At 45.8% G+C, this 21,027-nt stretch overlaps 1 long non-coding RNA gene across 1 annotated transcript in view; it reads right to left on the bottom strand.

Annotated features, from left to right (window-relative positions):
• Window positions 1-162, bottom strand: part of LOC121830834 (uncharacterized) — a 33,350-nt gene extending 33,188 nt beyond the window's left edge. The window contains exon 1 of the long non-coding RNA XR_013052559.1: window positions 42-162. This is a non-coding gene — a long non-coding RNA (uncharacterized LOC121830834). The remainder of the gene's footprint in view (window positions 1-41) is intronic.
• Window positions 163-21,027: the final 20,865 nt, after the last annotated feature.

Here is a 21,027-nt window from a genome sequence, read left to right as displayed (position 1 = left end):
ATCTTCACACAGCAGCTCACATCTCAGGAAGAAGCAGTTACCTGCAAATATTGATCCCTGACTGATACCCAAGGCAGGCCCTGGGGTGGCAGGAAAACAGTGACTTCAGATTACAGCATCAAGATTAACCTGGGACAGAAGCGGGTTAGCAGAGAAGGCCTGGGAGCCCTGACCCACTTGGACGCCACTCAACAGAGCCTGCACAGGCCAGTTTCCAGAGAGTGCCCTTCATATGACAAACAGAGCACGTGGGAGATCATGTAGGAAAGGCAGGTACCGCATAAATGTCCTTTAAAGGGCCATGTGGCTCCTGAGCCATAGCTTTTTCTGAAGGGTGGGTCAGGTGATGTTTTAATATCGTTCATAGAGAAAAATGCTTCCAATTGTCTTAAGTATCCATTCCTGTTTTTTTAAAACACATATTAAAATAGAAATAAATAAATGCTTCCCCAGGCAAGAACATATATCTTCCAAACTGTGTTTATGATGGAAGTCTAGAAGCATCCCCATTAATATGAGGGAAAATGTAAATCTAAGGCTACCTGCATTACTGATGTTATTGGACTGTAATTTTTAAAACCACAGTAAGAGATGGAAAAACAAAATGATGAAGGTAAATTTTGTATGATTATTATTGTAAATTTCCCAAGCTAACTGTAGTATCATTATAAAACAGAAGAAATATACAGTGTTTTTATGCAAATTATTGTTGCTATTTCTTTTTTGAAATTATAATTTAATTATGACATTGATCCCTTCTTTTCCCCCTTCAAACCCTCCCATATGCCCCTTCCCACTCTACTTCATAATATGACCTCTTTTTTCAATTGCTATTGCATGCATATATTTATACATACATATACATACACACACACACACACACACACACACATATATATATATATAGATAGATATATATATATTCCTAAATATAGCCTGCTCAGTCTGCATAACGTTACTTGTATGAATGTTTTCAGGACTGACCCTTCGGCACTGGACAGTCAATTAGTGTGCTCTTCCCTGGAGAAGGCTACCACTCACACTCCCAACTTCCCTCAGTTGCCTGTGGTTCTTTGTGCAGGGTTGGAGCCTTGTGGGCTTTTACCTGTTCAGTTTGACATGCCCATTTGTGTCAGCCACGTCCAGCTCACATTCAGGTGGTCATGTTGGTGAGACTTCATGGGTGTAGCTTCTGATATTATTGTCTCCTAACAAATTGTTTTAAAAAGGAATCCCTACCCTATAGAAGATGAAATCTAGTTTAAAAATATACATGCATTAATAAACTTTTTTCTATTCTTTTCTTTCTTTCCTTCCTTCCTGGCCTACCACTTTTAAGCACAGGTTTTTCTACCAACTTACTGGCCCACTTCCCTTCTTAGGATCCTTTCCCTTTCTTAATAAACTGTCTCTATTTCTATTTTTCTCCATGATTCCCTGGTCCGATTCATTTCCTTGGGACACTTCAGCAGGTGTCCCAAGACTCAAATCAATACCTATAACACTGGCCACTGCTCAGCAGGAAGCTGGAGGAGGGTCTACCCAATGGTTGCGGACTTGAAAATCACTCTGTGATCTGGGGTTGGCTGGGGTACCCAGTTCTCTATCATCTTCATTCTCCAGGTCTCTGATAACCATTGCCAGGAGCTCTAATCTCAGCCCTGTTCTCTGGGTCCCCTTTCTTCCGTTCTGTGTTCTCTGCCTGTCACTTATGATCTCCCTGGTTCCTCAGGTCCTCACTTCCATCTGTGCCCATCTAGCCATTCCAGAGGAGAACAGGATGTGAGGTAGTGTGTGCTCAGAGGTCCCATGATTCCTGCAGCAAAAGGCTCCCCAATGACTACCCTTTCTATATCCATAAACCTCGAGCCTATGGTTGGCTCTTGGTTGTTGAGGGGAAGGGATGCACACAAACACATTGAAAGACTTATATTTACACACACGATTATATGAACTTAAAATATATGTGCATGTCCATATGAATGTGCATAGGCAAATACAGTCAAAAGACTTACACTAAACCACACACACACACACACACACACACACACACACACACACACACACACACCTGCATGACCATTAGTAATTAAGATTTGCCACCTATCTTATTTATACTTGTAAATTTAGCATCTGGAATAGCATCTGGGATAAAGTGAGTGTGCTTTCAGCTTTCAGTGGATGAATGAATGAAGCACAGCAGTGACAAAAGAAATTCCTTGGACTCGAGTCTGAGTTGGAATCCTTAGAAACTGGACTTCCATCCCATACATAGAGAGGACAAAACTCCAGATAGTGTGACAGGGCCATCTGACCTTCCCTTTATCTTTGAGTGGAGGTCTAGCTAGGTGGAGCCTAGGTGTCCCTCCACAGTTGGTTTCTATCACAGATGCTTCTTTATAAGCAGAATCCCCAGGTCCTCACCACACTCCCAACCATATCTTCAAGTTCTCATATTACAAGAAACATTGTTTAGATATCACCCATAGTGTTTCCTGTTTTTCTTTATTTCTCAAACTGTGGCAGATTTTTTAGGAGCCCCACCCTCCACCCCCTACAGTATGTCAGTTGCATGGAGCTGCGGGGCGGCTTCCTTCCCAACAAGATGGGCTGCCTCCCAAGCCCCACTAGTCACCATCAGTGAGTCATGAGAAGGAGGAAAGAAGGCCTGCTGCTCTTCAGCATCTCCTGGTGCTGGAACATGTGGCTCAGGTTGTCCTTGTCCTCACCTCTGGCTAGGGACCAGTGGCCAATTAACATCTTCTGGGGGGGCAGCTTCAGCAGGGCAGCTAGATGTCTCTCTCTCATTTAACCCTTCACAGCAGTCCTGTGTGATATTAATTTCTATTCTCCTCTTACAGCTAATAAAAGGAGGCTTCAGAAAGCCCATGTTCACATAGCTAGCAGGAGACAGCTCTGGAACACATCTGTCTGGCCCCTTTGTATCCTGCCAGGCTGGTCCATGACCTATCTGCCAAGGCCATGGTTGGGTAGGTATAGATGACATTTCCAGCCCTGCACCAAGTGGAACCTGTTTCTTCCTGAATGAGGCCGGGGTCATTAGCTTCTGGATGACCTCACAACTTCTTGTAAGCAGGGCTGCCTTATGTGGTTGAACAGCTTGCTGCCCGCGTGAATGGACCTGGGTGAACTCCAAGGTGGACTGAACTCCAGCCCAGGTTCCTTGGCCAAACTCTGCATTGGCCCCATGGGGGTGTCTTGTTCTTTTTAATGTGCAAAGGTTTCCATAAAGGCTGGGAAAGGCTGGGTTTTAAGAAACCAAGAACATTTAAATGCCTTGGAAAGCTTTCAAGGGAAACTGTAGTCAAAGCTCCTGGCCAGGCACTAAGGTTTCCTTTGACTCATGCGTCTATCCAGGTGCTCTTATTCAGGTGCATACACCCAGGTGTAGCTAACCAGGTGTACTTACATAAGCAGAATCAAGGGTGACAAAGCAGAAGGCCACAGAGGCTGCAGAACACACAGGAAGAAAACCTGGCTAATGTATTATTGAAAGACTACATTTCAAGAATTATTATTAATATCTTAAAGAATGGCATTAGGACTAGGAAGCTTTCCTACCAGGAAAAAGATAAAGGATATTTTCTCCCCTTATGAGGTTCCTGCAGCCATAGGGAGTGGGACCAGGACTAAGGGCTGGATGTAACAGGCAGTCAAATTTTATCGAGGTACTTGGTAAGATTCCCTACAGGACTTTGTAGGATCTGATGAGTTTTCTGGGGAGTGAGTAACACTCTACATCTTTCTCTAGCTTCATCCTTATCCCTCATACTCCTCACTCTCTGTGGCGCAGCCATATTGGCCTCCCAGATGCTCTAGCATCCTTCTTTCCTTCTTCTAGCTTCTTACCCCCCATTTTGTTTAACACCAAATTAAGGCAGGCACCCATCCCTATTGTATGCATTCATGAAACTTGCCATTTTTTGCACCGTGGGGCTAGGACTGAGGCTATACTAATACTTGGTGGTATCAAGTTCTTAGGTGGAAATCCCTCTACTTAAGAACATACCATAATGCTAGGTAGGGTGGCACACTCCTATAATCCAAGCATTAGGGAGAAAGAGGTGAGTGATCAGGAGTTCAAAACCAGCCTAGGCCACAAAGCAAGTTCAAGGCTATCCTGGACTACATGAGACCCTTTCTCACAAATAAGGAAGAGGAGAGTAAGGGAAATGAGGGAGAAGGGGAAGAATAAAACAGAAAGAAAGGAGAGGAAGAAAAAGAAATGAAGAAATAAGAAAAGAGAGGGGGAAAGATAAAAGTAGAGATAGATAGATGATAGATACATACATACATACATACATACATACATACATAGATCACAACACAGTGAGTGTCATTTCACCTTCTAGTAATAGATGCAGATCCTTGGGAGTTTCAGGAGTGTATGTAGCAAAAGAAATCGCAAAATGCTCTTTGAGAAGTTGAGAGACATTTATATTTCTCTAGGAAAGAGTCTTAGAAGGAGGCGGGTAATGAAAAGTAAGGTTTTGGGGTGTGGTGAAATGTTGGGGCTTCTGGAGAATATTTTAAGGAAAGGGAAGTCTGAAGATGTGGGGCTTGCTATTCTGATTATCTCCCACATGAAGATCTAATAACCCACAAATTGTCTTATATGGGCAAAGCAGGAATCGAGGACAGGCTCCAGTCCATGTCTAGATGTTCATGTGTGGATCAGCTGTTGTAGAATATTATTTTAAGGTGTGTTACTTTTGTTTATGCTCTGGAACATTTGTTTAGTGATGCAAAGATGTGTTACATTTGTTTGATTAAATAAAATTCACTTGCGGTCAGGAGGCTGCATTAGCAACTAGCTGACAGGAAATGGTAGGGAGGAGCCAGGTGGAGAAGGGTGTTTAAGGAGGGGCGAGGAGAAGCATGAAGGCTTCTTGGGAGACACAAGCAAGGAGAGGAGGTGAGGGACTTGCTATTCAGCCTCTCTGAGGAGCAGAATTCCACCTCAACTTTTGTATCTTGAGTTCTTTAGAGAGACAGAGATTTAGATAAGTTCCCTTCTTAGCTTTGAAAGAGTTGGTGCCTGAGGAAACAGAATCCCCTCAGGCTGTGGGCCTGGCAGCTGAACCCCCGCTGGTAGCAGGGGAGTTGCAGTTGCTGATTAGGACAGTTGTGGCTTAAAAGGCAGCAACAGTTTTTTAAAAAGGACAACAATCAGCAATAGCATACATTAAAGAATTGGGTGATCCACGGACTGAACTATCAGGAGTGTGGCTATGAAGACCATGAGAACATAAAAGAGTTCTCTCTCTCTCTCTCTTTCTCTCTCTCCTGCGATGAAGCAGAATGTGGTGGTATTTGAGGTGTGTTTCAGTTTGATTTTCTGTTGCTATGATAACAGACTCTGATCATAATCAACTTAGGAGAAGAAAAGGGTTTTGAACACAACCCATCATTGAGAGAAGTCTGAATAGAAGCTTGAGGCAGAAACCGTGGCAGAACACTGCTTACTGGCTTGCTCACTGGTTCATGCTCAGCCAGCTTTCTTACACAGCCCAGACCCACCTGCCTAGGAACAGTGATGCCCACAGTGGGCTGGGCCCTCCTGTACCAATAATCAATAAAGGTAGTCTCTCACAGACATGGCCACAGACCAATATGGGTAAGGTAGTTCTTCAACTGAGGTTACACCTTCCCTAGTGTCTCTAGGTTGTGTCAAGTTGGCAATAAAATCTAACCAGGATAGGGTATAGGGTTCATCGTAGATTGTAGGTGTTCCTAGTTATTACACTGTGGTAACTAAATATTAGTGTTATCACATATTCAATATTTGTCTCTCTCCAATTAGACTCACAAAGATAAAAACTATGTACTTTCTGTTCTCACTGGTGTGTCTTAAGCACTTGATCATACTGTGGACACAATTGGTAATCAATATTGATTCGTTGGGTGGAGGATATGTGGATGAGTAGATGGATGCTGTATCATCCTGGAATTGATAGATATTGGATGAGGCAATACAGAACACACCACAGAAATAGTTAATAACTGTCTGGGAGGATAAGAGAGAGAAAATCAAGGGTTGACTCTCTCCCCAAGTATTCCTGTTGTCTGAAATAGTATAGTATTCTAGCACATATTCTAGTCGACATGGCAAGAAGAGTGGGACTATGACCTCCAGGCACAAGAGAGCACCTCATCAAGGGAGAGAAAGACTTTCCTGGCTACAGTTAGGGATTATATCATCTACAATGAAATTCTCAATCATTCATAGTGTATTTTTAAATGCAAGGTACTTTTTAAGACTAGCTAATACTAAGTGCATTTCAGGGTGTGTGGGATTCAGATTCTGTGTCAAGTGACATGTGCAGAATTGTTCATGGCACATCTCACTTCTCACAACAGAAGTGCTAAGGGAAGGCAATATTGCTTTCTGCAGTAAGGAAGCTGGAGTTTTGGTTAAGTAATTCTTCCAAGATCATTAAGTGCTAAGGCTTGAACTTGAGTGTGATGTGTCAGGCTCTAGTGAGTGAGAGAGAGAGAGAGAGAGAGAGAGAGAGAGAGAGAGAGAGAGAGAGAGAGAGAGAGAGAGAGACTGCCTGTGTGTCCACATGTGTGCACTGGAGATCAACTTTGGGTATTCACTGGCCTGGAACTTGTCGAATCAGCTAGTGTGCTTGGTCAACCTGCTTCTGCAGTCCTGGCCCTACAAGTGCACACCATGGGGACGGAACACTTGAATGGGCAAGCCCTTTACCAGCTGATCTGTCCCACTGACCAATATCTTGCTCTCAATGATCATCACCACATCAGGACACCCAGGACTTTTCCAAGCAGCCTTCATTTCACCTCCTATTCACCTAGACAGTGTGTGTCATCCCCTACCACAAGGCTGGGCCAACCTCTCAGCATGCCTCATGTTTTTACAGAGGGACCCAGCCTTTTGTAGGATCCTTAGAGGTGAGGGAGATACCTTGGGACAGGGCACTGATTCTCCTGGAGTCTCATGTTCCAGACTATTGGCTACAGTCCTCTTCTAAGTCTCCTCCAACTGGCACAAAGCCAGGAAGTTGGGGTCAATTTCCCCAGTCTGGCAATTCCTGGAAACCTTCTGGGTTTCAGTTGCTGACAGATAAGCTAACCATGTCTCTCCCCCAGCCTTTCCCCATGACTGTGCCTCCACACAACCCTTTCATTTCTCTTTTCACTTTGATCAGAGCTCTCTGGGGTTCCATAGGAGGAGCAGGGCCTGGATTCCAAGCCTGAGACTCCCTGGAAAGTGGCCAGTTCAGCCTGCTGAGTGTGAGGAAGGAAGCAGACATGCTCGACCTCAGAGTTCCCGGGAGGGAGGCAGTGACTGGTGCCAAATGCAGCTCTATATGCAGTCCCTGCAGGGCAGGGTGCATCCCTGCCCCAGATCTGTGGAGCACTAATTTGGATCTAATACCATACATGGTGCCCGTTGGGACAGGTCAGGAACTGCCAGGCTGCGGGGAGTATATGCGGAGTGTTCTGCTCAACCCATCAACACACCTCATGTGGACTCCTTTTGGAGGCTAGCTGGCAGTCGTCTGGAAGGCTTGTCCTTCTAGAGCTTTCTAAAGCAGCCAAGGGACAGAATGGGTGGAAGATAGCTCCCTTAGGACACAGAAAGCCTCCTTCAGCAGTTGGATTACACACAGTTATAAACAGAGGAGATGAGAAATGAATGAGAGGAGATTGGGAGGATGGAGGTAGCTTGAGATTCCTCAGTAGGGATGAGTTTCCTTCATTTCCCCCCATCTCTGAATGGAGCCTGTGCCCATCTTCCTACTGAGGCTGGAAAAAAGGAGTGATGTCACCCTGCCAGGATGGGCTCTGTTTGTGTGTATATGGGTGTACTTGTATGTGGTGGGGTGCACACACACGTGTGTGGGTGTGGCCAGAGGACAACCTCGTTTGTTATGCCTCAGACACCAACTCCCCCTACCTTTTTCTGAGACAGGATTGGAACATGCCAAGTAAGCTAGGCTGGGTAGCCAGAAAGGCCCCGAGGTTCCCTTGTCTCTGACTCTCCAGGGCTGGAAGTACAAGTGTTCACCACAACACCTGGCTAGTTGTTGTTTATCTGTGTTTATCAGGTGTTCTGGGGATGACAATCAGGTCCCCTTGCTTATAAGACAAGTGTCCTAACTGAGCTGTCTCCCAGCCTCACATGACTCTGTTTCCCCATCCCAGTGCCTCTGCAACCCAGGGTGTTTGCTCCAGTGAAGAGCAGCTGCCTCTGGGGAACTACAAGCTGGAGTCCTCCTTAAGCCAGTGGGGAACTCCTCCATTCAAACAGACCATAACTCCTGGCACTGGTTGTCGCTGGTAGGTACCTGGTCTGATCAGCCATAGCTTCCTCTCTACATTTAAGCACGAGCCCTAGATATGTGGAGAAATTCCCTGGACCTCCTCCCCGCAGGTTGTAGGGGAAGCAGGCACTTCCTGGAGGTCCCCCCACTACGGTGACCCCACCACAGATGAGGTCTGACTCTTCTCTAGGCATTGTTGCTCACAGTCTCAGAGTCTCCATGGAAAAAGCAAAGAAAGCCTTGCCATCTTCATGACACCAGGCTACCTCTGGCCACCTCCAAGGCAGAAGACCCAGAGATGATTTTCTCTTTCTTCCCTACTGCCTCTGTGCATCTGAGCACATCCCTGGGGTGACAACCTCAGAGTCCAAGCCTGGTCTCACCAGCACTAACTTACTATGATTTGAAAAGGGCATTCTTGGAAGAAAAATCCTTCCTGACCCAACGAAAGCCATCTTTTAAAAACCATCTTGCTTAGTGAGAGTCTGGGATGCCTGGTAAGCTGCTCCGAGGGATGTCTTCTGGCTCTGGACCCATCCACACCCTCTGCATCCAGCCCGTGCTTGTGGATACAACCAGGCAAGTCCTGAGTCCATGCTGGGGGCTCAGCATCACTCTGTGCTCATGTTTCTTGCACCAAATTAATGGCACTCTCCTAAAGTGGAGACATGACTCAAGTCCAGGAGGGCAGCCAGAGGTTTCCAGAGCCACAAGGCCTCTATTTCACTTGTATTCTTCTCCAGCTGTGGCCTGAGGTCAGGGACAAAGGCACTAATGCTCTCTTTATTTACTTGGTTAAGAGAAGGGAGATGTGGGGGAGGACTGCACTCAGAACATTCTAGTCCCTTCTCCTCCTCAGAGCCCTTCAGAGTGTCAGGTACAGATGGAACCTTGAGAAAAAAAACGTACAGGCAGTGGGCCCTGTCCTAGCCACATTAGTGTATGTCACACAAATATCTGTCTGCCTTGGACACGGGGTTTCTAAAGAAGCGTAGGCTAATGTACAAAAGTGAAGGATGGGAATGATGACTTCAGGGTCCAGTACTGGGTGGTCAGGGCAAATGGTCTGTTCTGTGAGCGCTTCAGCTCCCTAACTCTCAGGCAGGGGCTGTTTCCTGTACCTCACAGGGCTTCCGTGCAGATTAGAATAGGGTCTCACTGATGGCCCGTGGCACGTCTTTCACTCTTTAGGGGGCCTCGTCTCCACAACTGTATGTAAGCAATACCTGGCTCAACTGGGTGCATGACACTGTTTTAAATGAAAAAGGAAGATGGGAAAATATGGAGAAAAGAAGGAAAGAGAAAGCAAGCAAGCAACCAGGGCTAGTTAGAGGTCAAGGTGTGTGTGCTCTTGGCTTACACAGCTTCATATATTGGATACTGGAATGCTGGAAACTTTCCCACACATAGTGGCCAAATTTTGGTGGTATGGAAATAAATGAAGGGGAAGGGACAGGCAAAGCCTAAGCAAGTCTTGGGAGGAGGAAGGTCATGTATATTGCTCTAGAAGCTTGGCTGTTGGGGCCCAAGAGAGTGGTCCTTGACTGAGTCTAGAATCCAGAAGCAGGAGGGAAGGCCTAGGCTGTCTCAAAAGGCCAAATGATGCACTATGACCTGTACTGCCACAAAAGACATGGGGCTTCCTGGGATTCAAAACTGAGCTAGGAGATAGTAGACTAAGGTTAGTGAGTTCAGAAGACTGATGCAATCAATCTGATGTATATTTTGTTCCCAGAGAGTAGTTTACACACAGCAAATGCACTGTAAGTATATGAGGGCCCACCCTGGCGAGACGTGTAGACTGAGGTGCTCATGTTTCCTCAGGTCATTTCACCACCTGCTTGCAAGTTGTTGCATCTCAGCCCTAGGAAATTGTGACATTAACTGATAAACGCTCTGGGCTCACCAGGACCAGGGCTTCTCCTTTGTCCACCAAGCCCTAAAGTCTCCTTCCCCTGCAGGAGGCAGAACTGCTCCCTGCTCTGGGTTTCAAACTACCAGGTAATTCTGGGAGCATTTATGGGTTACACTCTGAAAGTCTGCCCCTTGGCCTGCCAAGTAGATTTAGTTTAAAAATAACTCCTCACGGCTCCGGTTGACAGTAATTTGTGGAATTAAGATGGTGTCAGAGACAATTTTATGAAAGTGAGTGTTGTCTCGGGTGATTGTGTTTCCTGAAAGATGAGCAGATAACTCAGCACAGGACATTCCATTAGCCTGTGTTTCCCTCCCCCAAGCCAAATAAAATGGACCCCTGTTTCTCTCAAAGATGGGTCTCATTTTCAGAGCCGACAAAACTATTCTTGCTGGACCCAAAGATCAGAATGTGCGCTCAACAGCGATGAAAAATGATAACGCTGACATGGACGGGGAATTTTCTTCAGCTAAGCTGCCCTGCTCCTAGGAAGCAAAGCAAACCCCAGCTCATTAGCCACGAGGTATTTTCTAAGAGAGCTGCTGCCAAGTCCTGAGTCAGCATCCTCCCTCGCTCTCTGCATTAATAGGGCCTCTTGTGGACTCTGAATCCAGGGATCCCTTGCTAGTGCTACAGAGGAAGAAAGGCATCGCTTATAGAATTGGGAAGTCCAAAGTTCCTTCTGGCTTCAGGCATTGTTGGATGCAGGGATACAAATGATGTCTTACTTTTCTTTCTTTATTTCTTTCTTCTTTCTTTCCTTTCTCTCTCTCTTCCTTCCTTTTTTCTTCTTTCCTTTCTTCCTTTCCTTCTTTTAAAAGACCGATTTTATTTTTAAGTGTGTGTGTGTGTGTGTGTGTGTGTGTGTGTGTGTGTGTGTGTGCCATGCACAAAACTGCAGGTACCTATAGAGGCCAGAAGAGGGCATCCTTTTTCCTGGAGCCACAGTTACCAACAATTATGAGCCACCTGGGAACTGAACTCAGATGCTCTTTAAGAGCAGTACTCACTCTTAAATACTGAGCCTTCTCTCCAGCCAGGTTTAGGGCCTAGTTCTGAACCAAAGAGCATAGACTAGAACTGTGATTGGGATGCTTGTGATCATCCAGCACCAAAGCACATGTTGCAGACTAGCCCCAAAGGTGTTGGGATCAAGAAACAGGAGGTGTGGGCTGGCAAGTCTTATTGAGTGAAGGCTCAAACCTGCCCTTCTATTCCTTGTACTATATGGGAATTCAAAGTAGTTGTCACCTTGACTCGGCTGCCACTTGATCTGGGACATCTCAGCCTCCAAAACTATGAGCAATAAATTTCCCTTTGTTATAAATTACCCCAGGCAAAGACATCCTGTTACAGCAACCAGACCTGGACCAAGACAATTGGAGGACATCATACCCAGAGAATATAATAGCAAATGAGCAGAGGGGTAGTCCTGGTCATAGAATTAAGGACTATGGAAAATCACAAAGACTAATGCTGGGGGTCACAGCACTGGGGGGTCTCCACTGAGGATAACACACAGGAACATGGATGAAGACCTCTACAAAAGAGTTATTTTTTATCATATCCTGGCATGTTCAAAAGTTGTCCAGGAAGCAACCAAGATCCCTTCCAGACCCTGGCCCTACCTACTTGATATGTATGTAGTTCCATCTTCTGGGCTCCAGGGATGGCTGCTCTGCCATCCAAGCATGACCAACACATTCCAAGCACAAAACAGTGGCAGGGCAAAGGCCAGGACAGATGGATCTACTTTTTAATTAGAAAAACATCTTTCCCTAAAATTTCTCTTTGTATCTTTTCTACTTAAACTGGGTCATACAATCATTTCTAGTGTTGGGACATTTGGGGAGTGGGAGTATTTTAAGCCAGGGACATTGAAATCTCAAACAAAATAGAAACACTAAGATTGCTGAAGAAGAGGGGAATGGGTATTAGGTAGGCATCTGACAATGTCAGTAATAGTTATCTGCTACAGAAACACAAGCAAGAAGAGCACACTGGACCACATTTCATCTCTTACAGTCACTTCTTTCCCCCATTGAAAGATACTTCTTAACACCTGTCTTAAGAAACAGAATCAACACTTTGCTGGTGGCATGGGACTAAGCTTCTCTGGAGACCTTTCTAGAAAAAATTTACAAGCCATCTTTCCATTTGAAAGATACCATGGCCTTTTTGAGAGATATTTGATCTTTAACTTGGAACTGGTGACAACTATTGTACTGTCCAGTTTTAGGTCAACTTGACACAAGCTAGAGTCATTTGAGAATAGGGAACCTTAATTGAGAAAATGGCCACACCTTGAGCAAGCCTGTGGGGTTATTTATTAATTGATGATTGATGTAGGAGGGTCTAGGTCTCCTTGAACTGATGGTCCTGTGGGTTATGGGTCCTAGGAAAGCCATGAGGAGCAAGCCAGTAAGCAGTATACCTCCATGGTCTCTGCATGGCCTCAGCTCCTGATCCTACATTGTGTGAGTCCCTGTCATGTCTTACTTTGATGATGGATTATAATGTGGAGGTGTAAGATAAAATAAACCCTTTCTTCTCTGTATTGCTTTTGGTTATGGTGTTTTATCTCAACAATAGAAGCCCTAACAAAGACAGTCATTGAATATTCTTAATTTAATGATAGGATATGTTTCTAAATCTTTTTTAGAATTACAGTTCTATAGATTGATGTTAGCAAACAGAACAATGTTACCACCTTTGGTATATTGAGATATACTGAGCAACAGTGCAAGACTTTCGCATCTTTTTAAAATATGATTCCTTTTGTAAATTGTATGTATGCATCGCTTCTCGGCCTTTTGGCTAAGATCAAGTGTAGTAAATTGTATGTGTGTATCTCTGTGTGTGTCTGTGTGTGGGTATGTACACTTGAATGCTGGTACCTGTGGAGATCAGAAGAATGTAATCCCTAGAGCTGGAGTTACAGGCAGCTATGAGCTGCTTGACATGGGTGCTGGGAACCAAACTGAGATCCTTTGAGAGAGCTGTTCACTCTCTTAATCACTGAGCCATCTTTCCAGCCCCAAGCTCCTGCATCCTAATTGTGCATGCATACCCTTTTAGTCCAGGGGACCCCTGCAATCATCCCATTAGGTCAGCAAAACTGAGCAGAGATTATGCTGAGACAGTCTTGGTCAATAACTGCCTTAGGCTTCCGAAGCAAGTTGAGCCCAGCACATGGTGGCAGGTGGAACAGCCACTTAAACTTGCCACATGTAGTCTTAAGAAACAGCAACAAAGAAGGCAGGAGTTTTGCTTCAAGTGTTTTTTTAAAGGCTACAAACTGTTGCGGTATTTTATTTTCTACTTCATAGGATCAGGAGGTCACAGAATATTGGGTTGGAAAGGAGCCTGGTGATCATCAGGCCAAATCCTTTCATTTTTCTCTGGTTCTCTGTGCAAATCTCATCTAATCTTATCATGTAAGAAACCTCATCATCTGCAGAGCTGTGCTGGTGCCTCCACTCCTGTGGATTTGAAGGTTTAGATCACAGACCCAGATATGATTTGGATGGAGAGGCTTGTCTTTCGCCATGTGGAAGAGGAAAAGGAAAGAGCCTGAAACATTTTACTCTCTGCCAGAATCTTTTTTCTCTTCTCACTTTCGTCTTTGTCCTAACTTAAGAATTACAGAAAAGATGGAGAGTGAGCATGCCCTCCACCCCATGCCCACACTTGGGAGGTCCCTTCATTTGCTTTCAACAGGTATAGCAATAAGAGACAGGGTGAGAGAAAGAGAGAAGAGAGAGGGAGGGAGGGAGGGAGGGAGAGAAGGAGGGAGGGAGGGAGGGAGGGAGAGAGGGAGGGAGGGAGGGAGAAAGAGAGAGGGAGGGAGGGAGGTCAGGAGGGAGGAAGAGAGAGAGGAGAGCAAGATTTTTTTTCTGAATAATTTGGGAGTAAACACATTTTGGCCATCAATACGTCAGTGTGTATTTCCTAAAAATAAGAAATTGTCTTACATTGACACAGTGCAATAATAAAAAAAAATAGGAAATTAACATTGTGATAACCCTGCTGATACATACACAGATTTTGTTAAAGTTCCTCCATTATTCTAACAGTGCTGCCTATGGACAAAGAAAATCCGAGCATCGTAAGATATAAACGTGTTCACTTGTCATGATGTCTCATCTTCCTGGAACAGCTCTGAAGTTTTCTCTTATCTTTCTTGACAAAGACAGCCCAGCTATTTTTTATGATTTCAGATTGATCCCTTAGACCATTCATATTCTCTCCAAAGCCCCAGAGAAAGGATCGGTGTGACTTTTACCTTGTGATTAATGCTGAAGAGTCCAGTCACCTTAGGATTACACCCTGTTGCAAGCAGTGGGAGGGAATGCAAAAGCTGCCCAGCCTAGGCTTCATTTTGGAGGACAAACGTCTGTACCCACCAGAAGCAGAGCAGAGACCCCCATGCTTTCATGAGATGAGAGCCAGAGGTGGGAAGCCATTTTGATTTTTCTCACGATGCTAGGGTGATGCTGTTTGCAGCAACCAACTACATACGAGCCTTAGTCACTATGGCTAGTTGTCACAAATGAAGGATGGTTTTGTTTGTTATTCACTAAAGCCTAATTAAAACCAAGGTTAGCAGGGCATCTGCCAGTATCTGACATCCTCCCTCTTGCCTTCCCCAGCCCCTTCATCAGTCTACAAGATTCATTGGCTTTTAGTGCATTAGGCAAATTTACTATAATTGCAGAGAGGAAAAGGAGCAGGGGGCTCATGGCACCACCGGGGCACTGCACTGCTCCTTTCCTCCAAGTCACACGGACTCTAAGAAGGGGCCCTAAATTGCCTCTATTGATTTGCAAACCTCTAATAGATCATATTTCACCGAGCAAAGGACAGGACCCTCAAAGAGAACCCTTTCTCCTCCTGTAACCTTTGTCGGGGTCTCCTCTTGAAGGGAAACATGTCTGTGGGGGTTAATGACAACTTAGAGAGAATTAAAATGAAGACATCAATTTCTTCGAAGATGAGTCTGAGAGGGACCCAGCGAGGCCCTTTCCCACCTCTGACTGGTCCAAACTGGATTTCCTGCCCCAATGTTATATACAGAGAAGTGACCCTCCGGATTCTAATTTCCTTCCAGCAGGAGTCCTAAGCTGAGCGGCCATCGAGTTCTCCACAGCAGTGACTTCTCCTGTGTGCCATGGAAGAACAAATTAGAGAATGGCTGTGCTAATGGATCCCATACAGGAGGGCAGCCAAACTGCTGACTGGTATCAATCCTTGGCCATTGTCTTCCATTGAATAACAGTGTAAATGTTCCTTCCAAATAGATTGTGCCACAAGTAGCTCACTAGATTAGGAGATACACTACTAAACATGTCTGTGAGGATGTTTCCAAAGGGGTGGGACTGAGGTAGAAAGACCCACCGTGATTGTGGGTGGCACCATGTATTGCTGCAGTCGCAGGCTAAATGAAAGGGAGAAAGTGAATGGAAGGCCTGCGTTAATCTCTCATAGCTTCCCGACCGCAGATGCACTAGCTGCCTCACGCTCCTGTCATGCTGACTCTCCCACAGTGAAGAACTGTGTCCCTTCAAACCATGAGTCACAACAACAAGAAGAGTGGCAAATATCATACCAAATGTCCTAGAGTTGTTTTTTTTTAAGTTTGAAATATTTACTACAAAAACAAATAACAAAATATAGGGAAAAAATAACTAGCTCTTGACTCACTGTTTTCTCTAACAGAATTGAGCCTGGAGGTAAAGCCAGTACAAACCCCCATAGCTTTCTGGTCAGTAAAGTAGGACGGGTCACAGGAGAAGTGGGAAGAAGGGAGGCGATGAAAGGGAGGAAGAACAGGAGGAAAGGAGAAGGGGAAGAACGGCCTTGCAAGGTTTCTTTTATGAACCATCACCCTATGCTGAAGTAGGGGAAGAGATAGTTGAAAGGGAGATGCAACCATATATTTCTCTTGACAAATTAGTGTGTTTAACAAACATGAGAAATTCTAGAACTTGAAGCTGGCCTCCAAAGGAAACACACAAAAGGCCACTACTTCATACCCACCAAAGGATTGGTTTTATGGCCAAAATTCTGCCGGGCCCAGAATGTGTGGGGAATCTTGCATCCCACTAAAACACAAAATAAACAAAAACCCAGTTTCTTCCTCTTTCAAAATTGGGAGAGGGGCTGAAAAGCTGACTCAGCAGCAGCAGTGCTCATTGCTCCTGCAGAAGCCCTAACCTTGCTTCCCAGCACCCACATCAGGCAGCTCACAGCCAACTGTAATCCAGTTCCAGGGTGGAAATGCAATGTTCTCTTCTGGCCTCTGTGGGTATTTGCACTCACATGCAAAAAGCCACATGGTGACACATACAAACATAATTAAAAAAAAAAATAAGGAATCTTTAAACCAAATTTCCCTCCCAAGACTTGAATATAAACTGTAAAACAAACAAAAACTGTCTTTGTAAAGAGAATAGAGATTGGAAGCAACTTGGGGCCAAGGTGCCCCTTTCTCCCAGAAGAGGACCAGCTAATACAATGAGGTTGACATAAGTTTACATGGACTCTAACTTTTGTCTCTTGAATTCCTATAAGTTGTAGTCAGGCTATGAGCATACAGGGAGGGAAACACCACACACACACACACACACACACACACACACACACACACACACACACGTCTGCAGAAGAGGACACAGACATTGAACTGTGTTTGGCTTTGTGTAGCACTTGGACATTGGTGAGCATGGATGTGTGGAGACAGCTGGATACACATTCACAGCCAGAGTAAATTCTTTATGAATTCCAACTGTCTTCTTTCCCCTGACAAGCAGAAAGAGCGCCAGATGAAAATGGTATAAAACAGCTCCTGCTCTCCCTCAAACCTGTCTGGCTCAAGAATGGCCTGGAGTGAAATAAAATTCATTTTGGTGATTGTGATGGCTCTTCTTGTTTGTCAACTTGACTAAATCTGGAGTTACCTAAAATCCCAGTATTGGGTACACCTGGGAGGGATCTTTTTTTCTTAATTAAATCATTTGAAGTAGGACTATCCACTTTTATTCTGGATCTTTTGAGGTGGGAAGATCCACCTTTATCCTGGACCACACCTTCTCCTGGCAGCCTATATAAAGGACATGGAAGAAGGAAGCTTGCTCTCTTTGCCTGCATGTTCTTGCTCTCACTGGCGAGTCCATTCCTTCACTGGCACTAGAGCCTACTTCTTTGGGATTCTGCCACATACTGAAGACCAGCTAAGACATCCAGCTTCATGGACTGAAGAGCTTCTGGATTTTTGGACTTTCCATTGTTAGACAGCCATTATTGGACTAGCAGGACTACAGTCTGTAAGCCACTTTAATAAAACCTCTTCATATATAGTTATTCTATAAATCTGTTCCTCTAGAGAAACCTGACTAACACAGTGATGAAGACAGAAGACTCAGGACTAGGGATGGAGGGTGCCTTTCCAGAATAAAAGCCCTCCTCACCTCATTGCTTTTTAATTGCCTTTCCATCGCCTCTCCAACACAGAAATGCTTGAGACTTTTAGATAGTGATACAATTCAGATAAGCCAGAGCTTTTTAAAGGGGAATAAGTAAGTCTCCTGAGATGCTTGGCGGACACAAAGATGGAGAGGAGAGCCCTGTATGGTGCCGCCCAGAAGTAGAAGAAAGAAGGCATGGGGTCAGAGTGTCACAGAATGGGCCTCATTTTCACCTCTGGGTCAAGTCTGTTGTCGTGCCAGCCCCGAAGGTTTGTTAGGCAGGCAAACGCAGAAGATGCCTCTGGACCTGCTGTGAAGTCCCATCCCCATGTAAGTGGTGGGGCTAAGGGGCTGAATTCACAAAACCTCCACGGCAAGGAGGCTGACAGCGCCGCAGCCCCTGGGGCGAGAAGGGAAAGCTGCCAGGTATTCTGAGCTTGCGGGGACACAAACATGGCATCCTCCAAATGAGCCACACAAAGAGGCAGGCACCACCTGTCCTCTAGACACCCCCAGGCTGCCTTCTACCCCAAACCCATTCACGAAGGCTGAGGGTGCGGGAGGGAGAGCCCTGCTTTATAGAGAGGTGAACTGAGGCACAAGTTCCTGGGAAAAGCATTTTTTCTAGACTAGAAAAGTCCCAGATGCCTTCAGACCAGCAGGACATTCTTCCTCCTGAGGGATTCCCCTTGGCAACAGCTGCTCGGCTCAGACCTGAGGCCAGGCAGCGTCGGCCACAAAGCAGAGGATGAATCCAAGTCAGGCACTCCCTGTCACCTGTGTAGACAACTACTCTAAAAAGGCAGAGAGATGGCCTTCAGTTCATAGCCTCCTGGTTCCAAAGACAAAGCCTCGCGTCTTTCAAAGAGATTTTTGAGAGCTCATCAAGCAGGGTAAGTTTGGCCCATCTCTCCCATTGGCTGTTTAGAACCGGTGCGCAAACACAGTTAACAGCAGAGTTCAAAAATCTGTAGCTGTCATAGCTTGGAGAGTCTCAGAAAAACCTCACTGCCCGGGGCTGGTGTAAACCCGAGTATTCAGAGTGGATTAGGTGTCCACACATCCTCCCCTCTCCCCAGCAAACCTCTTGGAGAAGGGCCCCAGCTGAAGAGAGCTACTAAATCCTAGCTCAGTGTGCCAGGTGGCCCTTTGTGCATGCCAGCCTTCCCTGAAAACACGAGTGGTGGCCGTGGAGTCTGTCCGAGCCAACACTGTGCCACCAGGCCTGGCCTCTCATCCTGTTGCTACTGTCCTCGCTCTACCCCTTCTCTGTGGTGGTCAGTGATGTACATCATTAATACTTAGTGCCTTTCCAGAACTCATGCATGTACACGCTAGACAACCCAACAAAGGCCGCCGGTCAGCCAGCGCACTGCAGTGCTGTGGGACTCAGCTGCGTTTTGCTCTCAGGCTACAAGGGCAGAGCTGAGTAGCCTCAATACAGTCCATCTGGCCTGTGGAGATTTACTGCTTGGCTCCTTACAGAGAGGGCTTGCCACTCCTACACTATAGAATTGCCGTATTTAATTCTGAGCATTGCGCTGTGAGTGAGTGCGCCTCTCCTGTGTGGAGAGGCAGAATGCTCGAGTAATTTACCTCAAATCCCACAACAAGAAGTGGAAGGGAAAGCCTAAACACAAGTTCACTCACTTCAAAGCCCAAATGGACAGTTGTGCCCGTCTGTGACATTTTTTTTTTTTAATGGACTGGCAGGAAGCTGGGCAGCAGTTCATTGAAAACTTGCCTCTTTCTCCAAATGAGTGCCGGGTTTAAATTAGGTCTAGTTTAGGCTTATGTGCTCATCCTCGGCCTTTTCCGCACAGGCCCCACATGATGGGACTTCTCTTCATACTTCTCAGGCAGCAACTCACAGCTTGTAAATAAACCTGAGACCCAGAAAGGCCAGGCAGCCAAGAGCAGCTCCTGGCCAGGCCAGCCAGAGTTACCATGGCGACGGAGTCATTTCCATTACAAACCCTGCAACAGGCTTCTAGAAGGTGATTAATGGTTGACCTCTGGGGGCTGGGAACCTTCTGAAGGAGTGTCTGGGGAGGAGTGGGGGGTTAGGCTGATGCCAGGGTGGGACCATCAACTTCTTCCTGGTTATGGAGGTAAAGGTCCTAGATGGGGATTTGGGGGTGAAACTGTGCATTCTCTGGTCCCTCACGCCCTGAAGACTAGCCAGAAAGCATTCTCAGTGTGGGAAAATATTCTCCAGCCTTGAACTAGGCTGCCAAACCCAGGGAAACAAGAACAAGAAGCTATAGGAGCAAACACCAGGCTGTGGACTGGCTCATTCTTACTGGAGGCACCCACTCAGTAAAGGAAACGGTACGAAAGAGAATTGGGAGTGTCAACAAGCTTGTAGTAAAAAGGGAGAGCATCCCGTCTTCTTGAAGGGCAAAGGAAAGCATTTTCTACACTCTTGAAAAGCAGGTGGAGAAGAATCAGCCAGCCACCAATCGAGGCTGTAACCCATGTTGAGAACTTCCAAGGGCAAGTGACTTGAGAAGGCTCAGATGTCTCTTACCCTTACCTACCTCCAATGAGTGGGCTAACTACCTACCTGCCAAGTGGGATGGCCTAAGTTGGGTAACCCAACCTCTGGTGTCTGTTGTAAGACCGTTTTCTCCTCCTTTCGCTGACAGTTGTTCTCTCTGCTAACAGCTGGATGGTTCTGACTGCCTACTCATTGTTTGGGTTTGGCCCTTGTCACTGCTGGTGAGTCACTCTCTGCCTGGGGGTGGTTGGGAATTTTCTGTGATGCCCTAAGAATCACAGGAGCTGGACTGGATCCGGTTCGTCCTTTTCTCTGAGATGGCATAGCTCTGAGATCCAGACAGGAGGACCAAGAGGAGGAGAGAAGGGATCTCACTGCTCCAGAGTCTGAGTTCACTGTTTAGAAGTGAGTAAATTCAGAACCGTTTGGAAAATCGTAAACCAGAGGTTGGGAATCTTATCTTCTATGGACAGGGTGGAGTAGTAATAGGGTCCACTGAGGCAAAACTGGTTAAGAGAACAGAATCTCCAGTCTGAATGGAGACCTAACATTTCAGTTGGGCCAGTTGGGTCAGGCCTATTATCTGGCCAAGGGTCCCCTGAGAAGTCAGACGAACTCTCAGACCTGCTAAAGAGGTGGGTGGAATACTCAGTCCTTTAATGGGATAATGCACTTTCCCACAAGTAGAATCAGCTCCTAAATGTAATGTCTGTGAGCATAAGCTCTGTTCACATTGTACTTTATGCTGATCCGTGGGTGAAAGGTGAAAGCTTGGCTGCAGCAATGGAGAAAAATGCTAGTACACACACACACACACACACACACACACACACA

This window comes from Peromyscus maniculatus, chromosome 7, assembly GCF_049852395.1.
Source record: "Peromyscus maniculatus bairdii isolate BWxNUB_F1_BW_parent chromosome 7, HU_Pman_BW_mat_3.1, whole genome shotgun sequence".
Taxonomy (NCBI): Eukaryota; Metazoa; Chordata; class Mammalia; order Rodentia; family Cricetidae; genus Peromyscus; species Peromyscus maniculatus.
This window is presented reverse-complemented; position numbering and strand designations above follow the sequence as displayed.